Raw genomic sequence first — 15,996 nt, 5'->3', positions numbered from 1 at the left:
CAACCTGGAAACATGCTCTGAGTGACTAGCTGTCCAGTCATTCTTGTGTACTTGGATTGTTTCATGCTTTGGCAAAAATAATGGAATGGAAAAGGCCACAGTGTTTTCCTAAATCCTGTTTGGTGATTTTATAGAATAGTTTTTAATGAATGAGGTGTAAGTAAGGGGGAAAGTGGGGAGAGGGAGGAAATGCAGAGATCCCACAAAGAGAGTTCTCACATAAGAGTTTGAGAACCTCTGGGTTTAAGGAGCTCAGCCCAGTGTAAGAAAACAGCAGTTGTGAAGGACACCACCTGCTTCCATCCTGCTTTGGGTGTATTTTCAGCTCTATCATAACTACAGTCTTCTACATTTATAACATGGACTTGCCTGATTTTTTTTAAGGATCCTGGATTATAATATTGCCAAGTGACCTGTTTCTCTCTCCCTCTCTCTCTCTCTCTCTCTCTCTCTCTCTCTCTCTCTCTCTCTCTCTCTCTCTCCCTTCCTCCTTTTAAAGAAGAAGTCCCAAATCAATCGAAGACTTTTATGGCATGTTTAAAGTAACACAACTTGGTCTTTAGAATCATCCAGCATCTTGCTTCCATACTGGACAATTCAAAGATCTTATTCATCAGCCTTCTGCACTGTTTCTTTTTCAGAGATATACCATCCAAAATCTTTCTGATATCTTTACTTTTAACTGTTGTGGCTGAATCAAAGCAGCTAAATTTGATACAAATTTGACGTCATTTCCTTCAAGACTTAACTCATCTTTCTGGTTTTGAAATACTGAATAAGCAAGCAATGCCTGGCCTCATTTGAACCCTGCAAATGTGTTTTTTACCCAAGAAATTCGAGAATTCAACATGAGATATATTCTAATAACAATGTTACGGGGAAGTGAGAATACATAGACCGTACCTTGTAACAGAAGCCCCGTACCTCACCCTTGATCGTGTTCTGTGGATGACTATAGGCAGTCTGAACTATAGCCAGGTTCTTTCTATTTCCCCACTGCTATGGACTGAAAGTTGGTGTCTCCCCCAAACATGTTGAAACCTAATCTGCAATATGGTGGTGTCTGAAGGTGAGGACTTTGGGAAGTGATTAGGTCACAAGGGTGGAGCTCTCATAAATGGAATTAGTGGCCTTATGAAAGAGACTCCATAGAGTCCCCTTGCCCTTTCTGCCACATGAGGATACAGCAAGAAGACAGCCATCTATGAACCAGGAAGCGGGTCCTCACCAGACACAAAGTCTGCCAGTGCCTTGATCCCACCATTTGTCAACCCAGAGCCTGTTGTTCTTTCCAAGGAAACTGAGTTCTGCATTGATGTGATTCAAGTCCCTCCACAGGGAACTTCCTCAAAAACTGTGTGTCCCTTCAGAGTGATGTCGACATACTCGGGAACATCAGCAGTCTGACTGCTTAAGAGGGTCTTCACACTCACAGTACATGTGGCAAAGAGCTGAGGCCTCTTGATATTGATATAGATAGGGGTTTTGTTTATGGTATCTTTTTTGTCATTGTAAAAATACTATTATATAAAAATATAATTATGTATTGGCTTCCTAGCACCGTCATAACAAAGTACTATAAACTGGGTGCCTTAAACAACAGAAATCTGTTGTCTCACAGCTCTAGAGGCCAGAATTCTGAAGTCAAGGAGTCCTTTCTTACCTCTCCCTAGCTTCTGCTGGTTTGCAAGCAACCTTCGGTGTTTCTTGGCTTACAGCTGCCTTCACTGTCACAGGGTATTCTGTGTGTGTGCGTGTGTGTCACTGTCTTTACACAGCTGTCTGCTTCTAAGGACACCAGTCCTATTAGATTAGGGGTCTCTCCTACTCCAATATGACTTCATCTTAACTACTTATATCTGTAATGACCTTATTTCCAAATAAGTTCACATTCTAAAGTAGTAGGGGTTAGGATTTCAACATATCTTTTTGAGGGACACAACTCAACCCATAACAATATACAACTAGATTATTTAGGGTTTTCTAAAACACACAAAATCTAAATTTTTTAAGAAGTTAATTCAATAACTTCTACATGCCCAGATACTATTTGATGAAGCCATTGCATATCAGGTGCTCTTCACCAAAGGCCCAAAGATGAGATGAAGCTCTGCAATAAAAAGAGAAATCTGTGACTAGAAGAACATGACCTTAGGACTATTCCTCTGTGATATACCTTCTTTTCAATTAAAGCAAAAGAGAAAAATGAAAGGAAATGTCTCTCTTTGTTATTTTTTACCAAACTTTAGTTGGGAGTTTATCTTAAAACCTTGAGTCATGTTGGGAAGGAGAATGTTTTTAGGAATATGAAAAGTTCCCATCTTTGCTAGTGTAAAACATGAGAATCTGAAAAGACTGAGGGAAAAAAGGCACTCTCATTTTTTTAAAGCTTTTTTTTTCTGTTTGCAGTTCTTATAACAACTTGCAACAGAAAGACTTTGATGATAAAAATGTTTTTCCTCAAAGTTTTTATTGGTAAAGTGACCCCTATATTTTCTATGCTATTGAATAAAATTCTATCCTTCAATCTATTGAACCAAAAAGAATTTCTCTATCTAGGATCTAATGTCATGAAACCAAAGAGAAAAAAGTTTAGAATTGTTTTCTCCTTTCATATAAACTTACGCCAAAACAAGATTAAAGAAAGATATAAAGAGGTAGGTAGGTAAATACCAAAACTACAGGTAATATTTTCCTTTTCCACTACTCCTGTAACAATCACTCCCAGACCAGCTAAGAAGACATAAAGTATGGAATCCTCTCTTCAAAGAAGGTCACCAAGGCTTTACCCGGGAATTGGGAAGGAATGTCCTCAACTAGATCACCCCTGCCCCAGGTGAGTGCAGTCATGTTCATGCCTTGCAGTGACAGGTGGTAAGTGACAGGAATCCAGTGGAAAAACAGCATAAGAAAAGGCGGAATAAAAGGTTTATAACTAATTAAACATGGCAGACAAAGTAGCTCAACAATGTCCCTGGGACTCAGCTCTCTCACAACTTCTTTTCCTTCTGCGTTCCTTTCTGTTGGCTTGCTCTCCATGTGGAGACGCCTAGCAGGCTTATACCTTCCGGCTTCGTCCAACGGAAAGGAAACCCATTTCTGTAGTTCCAAAAGGGACCCGTGCAATGAGACTCTGTGTCCACCTTGAACTGGGCCTGAGGGAATGAAAGCCCTTATTGGACAGCCTGACATCAGTGCCTACTCCAGAAGAGAAGATGTCAGCTCAGTGATACATGAACTCCTAAGACTGAGCCAGGGAGAGACTGTGCTCTACCCCAAATCAGTAACTGTTAGCAGCAGCTCAGAGACTATGTAGGCAAAAACAGCCAATGCCCATTTCGAACGAGATAAAAGGGTCCAGCACAGGGAGAGGCCTACTTGGGAAATGAACTGGACCTTAAGTCACCTCTTTCCAATGTTGAGGTAAATACATACAATTAAATTTCACTTTTCCTGTGGTCCATCAGATGAAATGAACTGCTGGTACATGTTACAACATGGATGAACCTGAAAAACATAACTAAACTAAATAAAAGAAACCAGATTCAGGTCACATACCTGATTCCATTTATATAAATGTCCAGAAAAATGTACACCTGTAGAGGTAGAAAGCAGATGGGTGGCTGTCAGGGATTAGGGTGAGAGGGGAGTGGGGGCTGACCACTTAATGGGTCCAGGGTTTTCCTATGGGGTGATGAAAATATTTTGGAACGTGATATAGTTAGTGGTTGCACAACATTGTGAATGTACTGAATTGTACACTTTAAAACAGTTAATTTTGTGCCATGTGAATTTCATTGCTACTTTTTAAACAGAGGGAGTTCTCAAGTCACTGTACAAGACTTAACACTGGGTAGAAACCCTGATTTTTCCTTTCTTTCCATCTTTCTTTCTGATCACCTTCTTAAGGGCCAATGCAGGTTCACAGACCTCTACTTTTTCGCCTCTAAAGCATTCATTCTGCACTCTTGAGAAAGTGGCCTTCCCATCCTCACTTCTCAGCTATAGCCAGCCGGCCAGAAGCCAGCTTCCTGGCCACAAAGTTTTAGATGGTTTCATAGGACTCGGCCTCTAATCACTCACTCACTCCCCCTTCACTTTCCCTGCCTCCAGCAAATAGGGAGCTGGGGAGCTTTGGCTTAAGGCATGTTCTGTTTCCTCATTTTCTGCCTTTTACTGAGGTGGTTCTGTTTTCATTACTTAAGACCTTAGCTCACACTGCATTGATAAATTCCAGTTTCACATTTTCTAGGAGACTCTGAACAGATGCAGGCCCCACAACAACCTGGAAATCAATGTTTCCAGCAGAGAGTCCCGTCATTTGAAGGATGGCTCTGGTGAATTTGGCTAAAGGCTTTATTTCTGCCAAGTGTCAAGTCAAATTTTTAGACTGAAGTTTCGGAACTCTGCACAGGTACCAGAAAATTAATTGAAAACCCCAAGGAGTCAAGCAGGTTTCAGAATATTATATGAATTTTTATCTGAATCCTGACCGTGAAACTTCAACAATTCAAACAAAAACAAGAGGAATTGTTTAAGACATATTTTAGGGAGAAAAATAAACTGGTATAGTGAATATGAATCTCAGTGAATAAATTCAGGAGTGCCAGAAATAAAACTGTATTCTTCTATAGTAAAACTTAATGTCTATCTAGAAGGCCTAATCTCCCCAGACAACAGGATGTTCTCTTGTCAGTTGAAGACCCTGACCCTTGCCCTAGGGTTGTGTCTAAGTTCCAGGAGGTCAAAGTCACCAAGTTTTGGGAAGGGAAGCACTGGTCCTTGGTTGCAGGCCCTGGAAGAAGGCTGGGACATGCCCCAATCCCATCCATCTGACTCCATCTCCTACTTGCAGGCATTGAAGTCTTCTTGTGATTCTCTGCTCTATTTGGGCAGGGAAGTCTGTAGGAACCTCCAGAGCTGCCCAACCCTAAAAGCCTGGACTCTGCGCAGACATTCCCTCCCTGGACTTTCACCCTCCCTAGGACTCTGTTTTAGATTTACAGAGAAACGTTTTGTCTCAAATGGCTTCCTTTATTTCAAGGCTTTTACCACCTTCCTGAGACTCTGCTCAGGAAGCAGACCCCAAGAGCCTTTCTCTGGAATTCGCCAAAGTCTCTTCTTCCATAAACTTCGTCTCTCACTACCCACCCAACTCTCAACACACGTACATACCTGCCCCGCTGAGGAGAATCTAAACTGTTTAGAACTTCCCAGAGACTTGAATGGGGCAAGGGCAAGGAAGGGAATAGGGGAAATCGGTGTGTATTTTTTTTTAAATAAATTCATCTTTCTTTGTTGTTTTGAAGATTATAGATTAGAACAACAGAATTGTACATGCTCTTCTCCTACCCCCTCAAAAAGTAGTGGATAAAATTCTGAACAGAAGAATGTACCCAATTTCAAGACATTTGCCTTTATTACTTCCTCCTACCCAAGCTGGGGCATTGACCTCCTCCTAGCCCTCTCCTTGCATTAGCCTCTCTGCTTGCAGCACCCACCCATCAAGGGGACGCATTACCACCTAGGGCATCTGCATACATACATATGCACTCAAACCTAAACATGGCTCTGGGGTGGGGGAGCATGCCTGACATTGAAAAACACTCAGAATAATGGCTTATGACTCTTAAGTATCTGTAAGATGATCTTAATACACATTTTAACTTAAGGAGAAGAATTTGATCTGTTGAGCATTTTTGCCCACACAGATGCTATACCATTCAATTGTCTGTATCATAATTTTAAGAAGTGCCAAGTACTATTATTAAATGTGTCTGTTTGAGTTGGGTTGGCCAAAAGCTTTGTTTGGTTTTGTCCATAAGATTGCACTCGTAGCACTTTAATTTCTTTAATTTCATTCAAAACAATTTTGTTAGATTGTATGTATTATGACAGCTGTCATATCATCACACATTTAAAAACAACTTATCAAAATTGGTGAATTTTTGTGCAGCCATTTTAATATTGAAGATGGAAGAAAATATGCAATGTTTTTATTTTATTGTGCCTTATTATTTCAAGAAATGTAAAAATGCAACTCAAACACAAAAACATATTTGTGCCACATATGGAGGAGGCTCTGTGACGGACTGATCAAATGTCTCAAAAGTGGTTTGTGAAGTTTCATGCTGGAGATTCCTCGCCAGATGGACGTTTTGGCCAACATATATTTTGGCAAGGGGCATGGGGATGGTGTTTGCTCCCCAAGTGACTATTAAACCTCCAGAGGGCTCTTGTGGGTGTGCATGTGTACTTTTTATTTTTTAGACATGTATGGCTATTCATTAACAGGCAAGAGAAATTGAACATCTCCCCTTCCCAACAGTGGAAACAGAAATAACAACTAGTACTTGCACCAATCAGCAGGAATTTTTAACAATGAGAGTAAGGATTCACATCTACTGTGTATCTTCACTTTCAGCTGAACCAAACCCACTGTACTTGTGTATTAGTGCACCTCCACTGCAGAGAGCACAGCCCTAACAGTGGCTTTGGCAACAAAGATTTTACTTAGTCACTGGCTATGCATAGTTCATACCTTGGACTGCCTGCCCTTTTGCTTAGGCAGCAGATAGGCAGGGATCTGCCTGCACCAGAGCTGAGAGCTCCATGCTTTATTTTATTCTGTGTACACAATATGATGCTCTGTTTATAGAAGATGCCTCAAGAAATTCTTGCTAAAGAGGATAGATGAGTGAAAATCATACACTATTAAAGCTAAAAGAATCTTGAAAATTCATCAAGAGCCTTTTCTGAAGCCTGCAGGCAGGCCATCCGTACTCAAGCCAACTCAAATAAATGAGCTCATCCTCAATTTTTTTAAACCTCCAGCAAAAATTTCTAAATCCATTCTCATAAAATGGTATTAATATTGCATTCAGCAACTCTATCTGAAACTCTCTTGCCACATCTAATGAGAGTGTGAGGGAGAAAACACTGGACTGGGGACTACAGCTCTAAGGGACCTGGCTCTGGGGCTCCCAGGGCATGGCCTTAGCAGCAGCATCACCATCCAGGGATTTTCCACGCTTCATTTGTAAAATGATCACTAAGCTCACTGGCAACTCTAACATTCAATTAATCCTTATTATTGATGTTCAGAGATATGAATACCGAGGCTCTTTTAATATGGCAACTTAACTGTGTTGCATGTCTTCTTTTGCTTTGCTGCTTTAAAGGAATAGAATACACATGTTTTCTCTTATTCTCCTGGAAGGACTTGAAGATTAATAATCCCTACTGCCTCCTCAGGAAAGCAGAATTAGATTTTTGTCTGCTAATGACTCTAGTATCTACTTTTGATGGGCCATTAAAATCTATATGTAGGACTTCTAGTCAAGATGACAGCATAGGTAAACATGGCTCACCTCTTCCCACAACCACATCAAAATTATAACTAAAATATTGAACAACCATCACTCAGAACAGTCAGATATCGAGATGAATGGAAATCTCACAACTACAGAATTAAATAAACCACATCCATCCAGACTGATACAAAGAATGGAGATGTGGAACAGGTTGGTCCCACATGTACATTTCATGGATAAAACTTTGGAAGGGATATATTGGGAGCAAGGAGGCCCAGCCCCATACCAGGCCCTCCAGCCCAGGGTTCCAGTGCTAGGAAGGTAAGTCCCCATAACTTCTGGCTGCAAAAACAGCAAGGATTGAGTCAGTGGAAGAAACTTCTGGAATCCCAAGAAGTTCCCCTTGAAGAATCCACAAACAGACTTAATCAGACTCACTCCCTCTGAGCTTCAGCGCTGGCAAACAGGGAGGAACTGAAGTGTCTGGCATCAAGAAAAGAGTTGGGGGACAGCTTTCTCCCAGACAGAAAGGTGGGCAGATGCTATTGTCCCTTTTATGAGCTCTCCCTGCAAAGAGCCACAGAGCTGGCAGGCAGGTGCCCTATCTGAGACTCTATCAATCTGGCTAACCTCCAGCAAAAGAGGATCTCCCACCCTGGAGATCCTCTTAAACTCCAACCCACCCAAGTTATAGGCCCACCCAAATTGCTAACCTTGACTTTTCTATGTGAATGACTGATCTTGGCTCCTGCTTCACAACTTCCTAAATCCTATAAAAGAAGTGACAGCCAGCCTCATTAATCCCTAAGTCCCCATACCTCTTGCTGAGTGGCCCCAGGCCTGAAACTAGCAGCAACCAGCCTAGATTCACAGCTTGGCTTCATCTGGGAATCTCCAAGCCCAGCACAAGTAGCAGCCATCTCAGATTGCTTTATAGCTCATGCAAGGAGCCACCAGGCAAAACACATGTAGGGGCTAACATTGGCCTGCAGCACCTGGGAAACCCCAGAGCCCATGCACACAGTAAATAGCTAGAGATCATGTTGGAACACCACCTCTCTGCCCCTGCACAGCTGATCCTCCACAAGGGGGAAGGTTGGCAGCCAGTGGTCATAGCCAGTCCTCAAAGCTGACTGGCCTGGATAAATCCCTCCATTGACCTGCCAATAGCAATCAAGGCTCAACTACAAGAGGAGGGTATACTCAGCACACACAAAGGGCATACCTCAAGTACCCAACTTACGTGATAAGGGAGGCTGTACCACTGGACCTTATAGGACATCTACTACATTAGGCCATGCTACCAAGACAAGGAGTCATAGCAGCTCTATTTAATACATAAAAACAAACACAGGGAGGCTGCCAAAATGAGACAAAAAAAAAAAAACAAGGCCCAAATGAAAGAACAGATCAAAACTTCAGAAAAAGAACTAAACAAAATGGAGATAAGCAATCTATCAGATGCAGTGTTCAAAACACTGGTTATAAGGATGCTTAAGGAACTTAGTGAAGATTTCAACAGCATAAAAAAAATCCAGTCAGATACACTAATTGAAGTAAAGAACAATTTACAGAAAAAAAAAAACAGTAGAGTGGATGAAGCCAATAATCTAATCAATGACTTGGAAAATAAGGAAATAAAAAACAAATAATAAGAACAACAAGAAGAAAAAAGAATCCCCCCAAAAATGAGGATAGCATAAGCTGTCTGTGGGAAAACATCAAACATTCCAACATTAGCATCATAGCAGTGCCAGAAGAAGAGCAAAAACAAGAAAATGGAAATATCTATCTGAGGAAATAATGAAAGAAAACTTCTCTAATTTAGTGAAGGAAATAGACATGGAAGTCCAGGAAGCACAGAGAGTCCCAAACAAGATGGATGCAAAGAGGCCCACTCCAAGACACATCATAATTAAAATGCCAAAGGTTAAAGATAAAGAGAGAATCCTACAAGCAGCAAGATAAAAGCAGTTAGTTACCTACCAGGGAGCTCCCACCATACTGTTAGCTGATTTATCAAAAGAAACTCTGCAGGCTAGAAAGGACTGGCAAGAAATACTCAAAGTCATGGAAAAGCAGGAACCTACAGCCAAAAAACTGGTGGGATTTCCTCTAGACCAAAAAGAAATCAGGGATCTTGGGCAGGGGCTGTGGAGGGAGGGGTTGATGAAGGAGTTTGTGAACCTATCCTGAGGCTGTTGCCCAAGAACTGAAAGGTAACTACGAGTTCACAGAAGCTCATGGAGGCCAAGTCATTACCAATGACAGCCCAGCCTTCAATTAGGACTGAAACTCCCAAACCTGTGCCCAGAGCCCTCTTGCCTTGGTCCTTCTGGGGGTTGGCCCAAGAGGAGTTTATTTTGTTAGCACCCAGAACCTCATGACTGAGCAGCTATCAATGCCATGGGCTTTGGTTCAATCTGGGCCTAAATAACCCATGGAGACAATCCATGCACAATGCACCAGGTCAAAAGAAGCTGGGACATCTAGTGGGGATAAAGGAAGGAAACTGAGATCTCTGACCCAAGGCACTGAGAGGGTCTGTAAAACCCCCACAGGGACAGATCCAGATTTTGTGGGGCCCAAAATATATACAATTTGAGGGTTCCCTCTAAGAAAATAAACACATTATACATATAAAATTAGGTGAAATGTGAATATATATTTAGAATGATATAAGAATCATATCACAAATTTTTTAACTGACAAAGACCACACACACCACAAAATCCAAATACATATATATATATATATATATATATATATATATATTTCTGAACATGCCTCCATCATATTTGATTGCTACAGTACATTTATTGATTGCATAACATTTGATCACCTCTATATAAGAATCATTTTATAACATTTCCTAGAGGGAAAATAGAAAGATAAATCAGTCTTTCCTTTAGTAGGCTGACCAAAAATATTCTTTTGATAGCTGGGATGCATGAAACATGACTTCATACATGGACATCATCAATGTTTTATAGTATTACTGTAGGTTTGTATCTGCAAGTACAGAAATTCTGATGGATTCTGTGTTGTGCAATTCCTGTCAAAAAAGAAAAAGGCTACATATGTGGTGTGTTTACAATTACATGTACTGCATTATTTTAAAAAAATATTCCGTATAGGTGAGAACTTTTGTTTTAACTAGGCATCAGTGAGAACCTAATCCTCCACTTAAAATTTGACAGATGAGGTCTACCCAAAAGAACTGAAAGCAGGGTCTTGAAGAGACAGTCATACATCCATGTTCATAGCAGCATTATTTACAAAGCCAAAAGGTGAGAGCAACCCAAGTGCCCATGAATAGATGAATGAAAAAACAAAATGCGGTACGTGCATACAAAGGAACATTATTCAGCATTAAGAAAGAGGATATTCTGACACATGCTACAACATGGATGAACCTTGAAGACATTATGCTAAGTGAAATAAACCAGTCACAACAGGACAAATACTGTGTGATTCCACTTATCTGAGGTGCCTAGAGTAGTCAAATTCATAAAGACAGAAAGCAGAATGGTGGTTGCTGGGGGGATGATGGCAGAGGGGAATAAAAAGTTATTGCTTAGTGGATACAGAGTTTCAGTTTTGCACGACAAAAAGAGTTCTGTAGGCGGGTTGTGGTGATGGCACAACAATATGAATGCACTTAATGCCACTGAACTGTGCACTTAGGTATGGTTAACATGGTACATTTTGTTATGTCTATTTTACCACAATGTAAAAAATTTTTTAAAAAGTTATACATATGATTGAAATAATTTTCTGGAGTAGCTTCTGGCTCTACATTTATTTCAAGCATGGTTCTGCTCTACTGCTCAAACACTTCCGGTATCGGAAGCTATAGGACACATGCATGTCACTAGGTAACTTCCAACTCCACACCTTCACGTCAGGATGCCGCAGTGGGCAGCAGTTAGGATGGTTTCTGCAAGCCATCCTAGCACCAGATGGCTAGAAATAACAGTCACACACAGAAGTGGTGGTCACGCCCACAACTATGTCCCACTAAGTGCAAACTAAAGGCATCCTTAGATCAAGTTCCTCTTATTTGGATCACAGAAATGCCTCAGTTGTGCTGCCCCCTCCAACACAGGAGGAAGCGTGACACAGGGTAAGTCCACTGGAAGGATACAGTAATCTGAACTGATCATGGTTAAAGGAGGCTGCTTTTGCAGATTTTAGAAAAACAGCACGTGTGAGTGTGTGCCTAGCATATCTCCTGAGACCTTGGAAGGGGCCTATACAAAGGAGGGGCCGTGAAGGGTAAGCTTCATTGGTTTCTCCATACATCCACCTCTGAACTCCCATTTCACTTAATATCCTTTCTCTATCAAGATCATTCCTGCTTGTTTTGTTCTCACATGATATGTGAACTGCCACGTCAAAATTCCTTGTGTAATAACCCTTTTGGATAGACATTCTATATCACTTTCTATATTCTCTCCAAATACGTCTAGTCTTTTAAACTTTTCTTTGCCACTACTGTTTTTCAAATATTTTATCATGTCTCTATCTGTGTGATCTATCACAGATTGTAAACTACTTGAAGACAAATATTTCTATCATGAAACTCAGTGGAACACTACTGGTGATCACATGCCTGATAAATGTGCTTGGGGGAGGTGACGCATCTGTGTGTCTGGAGGTGGGCGAGAGTGCGTGGCTCTCCCCTGAAGGTGCACCAAATTGTTTATGTCCATCTTTGGTTGTGGGGTCCAGAAGTAGACACAGAACTCTGCCCAGGGCTTTTAAATTCTGTTTTGTTTTTACTTTGGTGTGTGTGTTTACTACAAAACATATCTACATCTGCATCAGTTAGGGACTGTGTTCAACTGTAAGTGGCAGAGACCTGAAAAAAAGAGTAGTTTAATGAAGATGTATTTCTTGCTTGTGTAGTAAGAAATTCACAGGTGAGCAGCACAGGGCTGGCATGAGAACTCCTTATTGTCACCAAGAACCCAGGCTCCTTTCAGCTCTCTGTTTGGACAGTGCTGCCCCTTATCCTCCCACTTACAAGATGGTTGCTGGGGTACCAGCTTATTGTAGGACATCATATCTGCACTCCTAGCCAAGGGGAGGATAAAGGAAGTGGGAAGGCAAAAAAATTCTTAAAATAAAAAACAGAAAACATGCTTCTTAGAGGCCTCTCCCTTTTTAAAGAAAGTTCTGCTAAACAGCTTCTGCCTGTATCTTATTGGTCACACCTAGCTGCAAGGAATGAGATGGAGGGAAATTTAGAAAAATGGTCTTTCACTAGATTCATCTATGCAAACAAAAATTGGGACTCTGATACCACAGGGGAGGGGGGATATTGGGAAAGTGGCCATCACCTCTGCCATAATGCCTCCAGCTGCCCTGGTCCTAAGCAAACTGCGAAGAGAATCTCGGGCAGCCCCTGGCCTTGCCTCTCTCCTCACTCCTGCTTCACAGGCAAACCCAGAAACTCATTCGCTCTTAGAGATAATGATGAGAAATGTTCTATGTTTCTTTTCCCAGGAATTTAACCAGGAGCAAAGCCTGGAATTAGAAAAATAAAGTCATCTTCATACATACTCAGTTATCTATAAGTAAGACATAGATGATTAGGTTTGGGAAATAATTGGATTTGAATTATCTTGTCTCTAAAAATCAGAACAAGACAATGTGCCCGGTCCTCCCTCCCTCCTTCCCTCCCTTCCTTCCTTCCTTCCTTCCTTCCTTCCTTCCTTCCTTCCTTCCTTCCTTTTTAATGTTCCTCTTTTAATTTCAGCACATCTCCAAGCACTAGTGGTAAATGTATTACTCACCATGAATCCTAATGTTTTCTTACTTTTTTATTTGCTCATAGTTCATCATTCCCCTGATTATAACTATGTAGTATTTTTTCTCCCTGAAATGGGTGAATGTCTTTTTAACACTAATACTAATTGGATTTTGGTGCTGTGGTTTTTATTGGATGTTTATCATTCACTCAGCAGTTGAGGAGGTGTGGTGCCGAAATGCTTTTCATTTTGTGTTGTGATTACTTGATAACAGGCTTGATTCAGCACACACTTCAGCAGCACAGGAGAGATGGTAGAGCTGTTATTCCACCCAGTCTGTCAAGTGGGCATTAAGCAGAAAATGAGGTTTAGTTTCCTACACAACAAAACATATGCTTTAAAAAGAGATATAATTGCCTCTGAATTACTGTTGCTTTATTTTGAGTACTATGGGGTCTTCAGGCAAATATTTCTGCAAACAGCTATGAGAGAGGATGGTAATAACTGACATTTGTAGAGTATGTTTTGGTTTACAAAGCATTTTCAGGTTTATTGTGAGTGCCCGACTTTGCTCTGCTCTCAGCTACTAGCAAATGTGACCTCAGTTTCATGGCTTTGAGGTGGCCTCTGGAATGTAGCTTTTGATCTCCTTTGCCTCTAAATGAATACCAGCAGTTTTAATAATGACCTAAATCACAGGTTTCCAGAAGCAAGAACAAACTGACCATTTCCTGATCTTTTTCTTCCCCAAAAGATTGCTATTCCCTTTGAAGCAAATGGCTCTCTTTCAAGCAAGTCAGGGAGGGCATGAGATTTACAGAAAGGAGAGGGATGTTGCAGAGTAAGGATAATTCCTTTCCACCTCATTTCATCCTTTCTGCCATGCTCATTCTGTGGTAACCTGACTCAAGACCCCTGTAGGCCAACAAATGCACTTGTGTTTCTTAGGACCATCGATAAACCAATCAGTGAACCTCAGAGTTGACCGAAAACATAAAAGATGTGAAGATCAATCAGCCAGATCTGTAGTATTCACCTTTCCATTTCATTTTCTAGAAGGAGCTATAGGATCAGAAGGTGGAGTTCGAGGGAAAACAGGCTGACAGGGTCACAGATAACAGGACCTTGTTCCAGTCCACATCACATCCCATCCTCTGAATATTTAATCTCTCTGACTATAAAAATGCTCAAGTATCTCCCACCTTAAAAAGAAAAACACCCAAAGAAAGATCCTTTATGTCTTAATAGCTGGCTCTCATGCGCCTTTTCATCCCTTCTCATCAACAAGTCTCCTTACCGTGCCCCATGCTCGCCACTCCTTCCTCACCTCTCGCGAGGTCCTCCACCTACTGAGGCCGGGCTCACTCCCACCACTCCGCCCATTCTCATCTGCAGTGACTTCCTGTTGACGGGCCCAATGCACATTCTCAGGCTTTTTATTGCAAGACTGCAGCATTTAACATGTCGATGTTATGTCCTCTTTTGGCTGCTGTGACACTGGCTCTTCTGACCTCCCGATGGTTTGTTCCAACATTTCCCCAAGCTCCCTTCCCAGGTTCCCATCCTTGGCCCCTGCATATCTTTCTCTCCACACCTCCCTGGGTTAGCTCATTCATTCCTTTGCTTTCAGTTCCCACCTACACACCTACGCACTGATGCTTCTTCAGTCTGCACCTAGTGCCCGTTTTTCTTCCCCAGCCTCAGACTCAGATATCATTTTTCTGAAAGAACACCTCCAGTGAGTTGCTCTAAAACTGCACATCTTTTCTCCCTTTAAACTGTCTTTCTTCCCTACCCCATTTTTCATGTGAGTGTCCTGCCATCCACTCACTCACCCAAATTAGAAAGCCCAGAGGCTCCTCTCTACTCTTTATCAGCCTGACGTCTCATCTCCTACGTATTTCGTGACCCATCTCTTCCTTCTGTTCCTGCTATTATGACTTTAGTTCATAACTCTGTCACCTCCTGTCTGAACAACTGCCACATCTCCTAACTGATATCCATACTTGCATACTTTTCTGCCAAAGTGGTTTGTCTGAGGTGTGAATCAAAGCAACAGCATACAATCCAAGGTCCTATAGACAGGGTTTGAGTCTTGACTTCCTTCAATGTCTTTGTTCCATTCTACCTGTTACATCTTCCACCCTTCAGCAAAATAGACCTGCTGTGAGCCCAGGACACACTGTTGTGGTCCCCACCTGTATGCCAGACCCTCTCCTTGGAATGCTCTGCCTGCCTCTTTCTCCTTCCCTGTCTCCTTTGTCTGGTTAAATAGTTCTTGGCCTTTAAAACTGATTACAGTTAACCTCCTACAGAAAGCCACTCTGGTGTGGGTTGGTTACCTTTCCTTGGTGCCCTCGTAATACTCCTTGAGTAATTCTACTCCAGAATTTGATCCCTTTTTAAAATTCTTTATCCACATAGATGAATTTACTATGGAGTTAATGAAGCTTCAGGGCCCTCACTCACATAAACCCCTTTCGAGGTCCTTTCTTAAACATGTATTGAGAATTTTGCATTCTTTTCCTTGACAAGGGCCCCCAAGTTTGTATGCTTCAGGTCCCACAAAATCTGGATCTGCCCCTTTTGGGAGGTCTATTTATCCTCTAGTTCATGTGGGCAGAGCCTCTCTTATTTATCTTTGCATCAACAACACACAGTAGGTACTTAATAGCTGGCTGCTGAAAAAAAGAATAACCAGAAATCTAAGGCAAGACTGGGAGGGAAGGAAGAGACCAGCAGCGGGAACAGGCTGCGGCAAAACATGGAAGCTGAAGTCTGGAACAAGAAGTTCCCTGGTTCCCTGAGAACAGCCAGGGGAGGACAGTAGCTGCGGCACCACAGCAGGAGCCAGGCGGTGAATCAGACCTCACACAGAGAGCAAGGGTCAGGAGCCAGGAAGACAAACACGGGCTTGGAATGTGCAG

The 15,996-nt window shown here is 41.7% G+C and overlaps 1 pseudogene; it reads right to left on the bottom strand.

Moving 5' to 3' along the window:
- Positions 1-483: 483 nt before the first annotated feature.
- LOC118499370 overlaps positions 484-15,996 on the bottom strand; it is a 37,973-nt pseudogene continuing 22,460 nt past the window's right edge.

This window comes from Phyllostomus discolor, chromosome 3, assembly GCF_004126475.2.
Source record: "Phyllostomus discolor isolate MPI-MPIP mPhyDis1 chromosome 3, mPhyDis1.pri.v3, whole genome shotgun sequence".
Taxonomy (NCBI): Eukaryota; Metazoa; Chordata; class Mammalia; order Chiroptera; family Phyllostomidae; genus Phyllostomus; species Phyllostomus discolor.
Note: the sequence above shows the minus strand (reverse complement) of the source record. Positions and strands in the feature narration are given on the sequence as shown.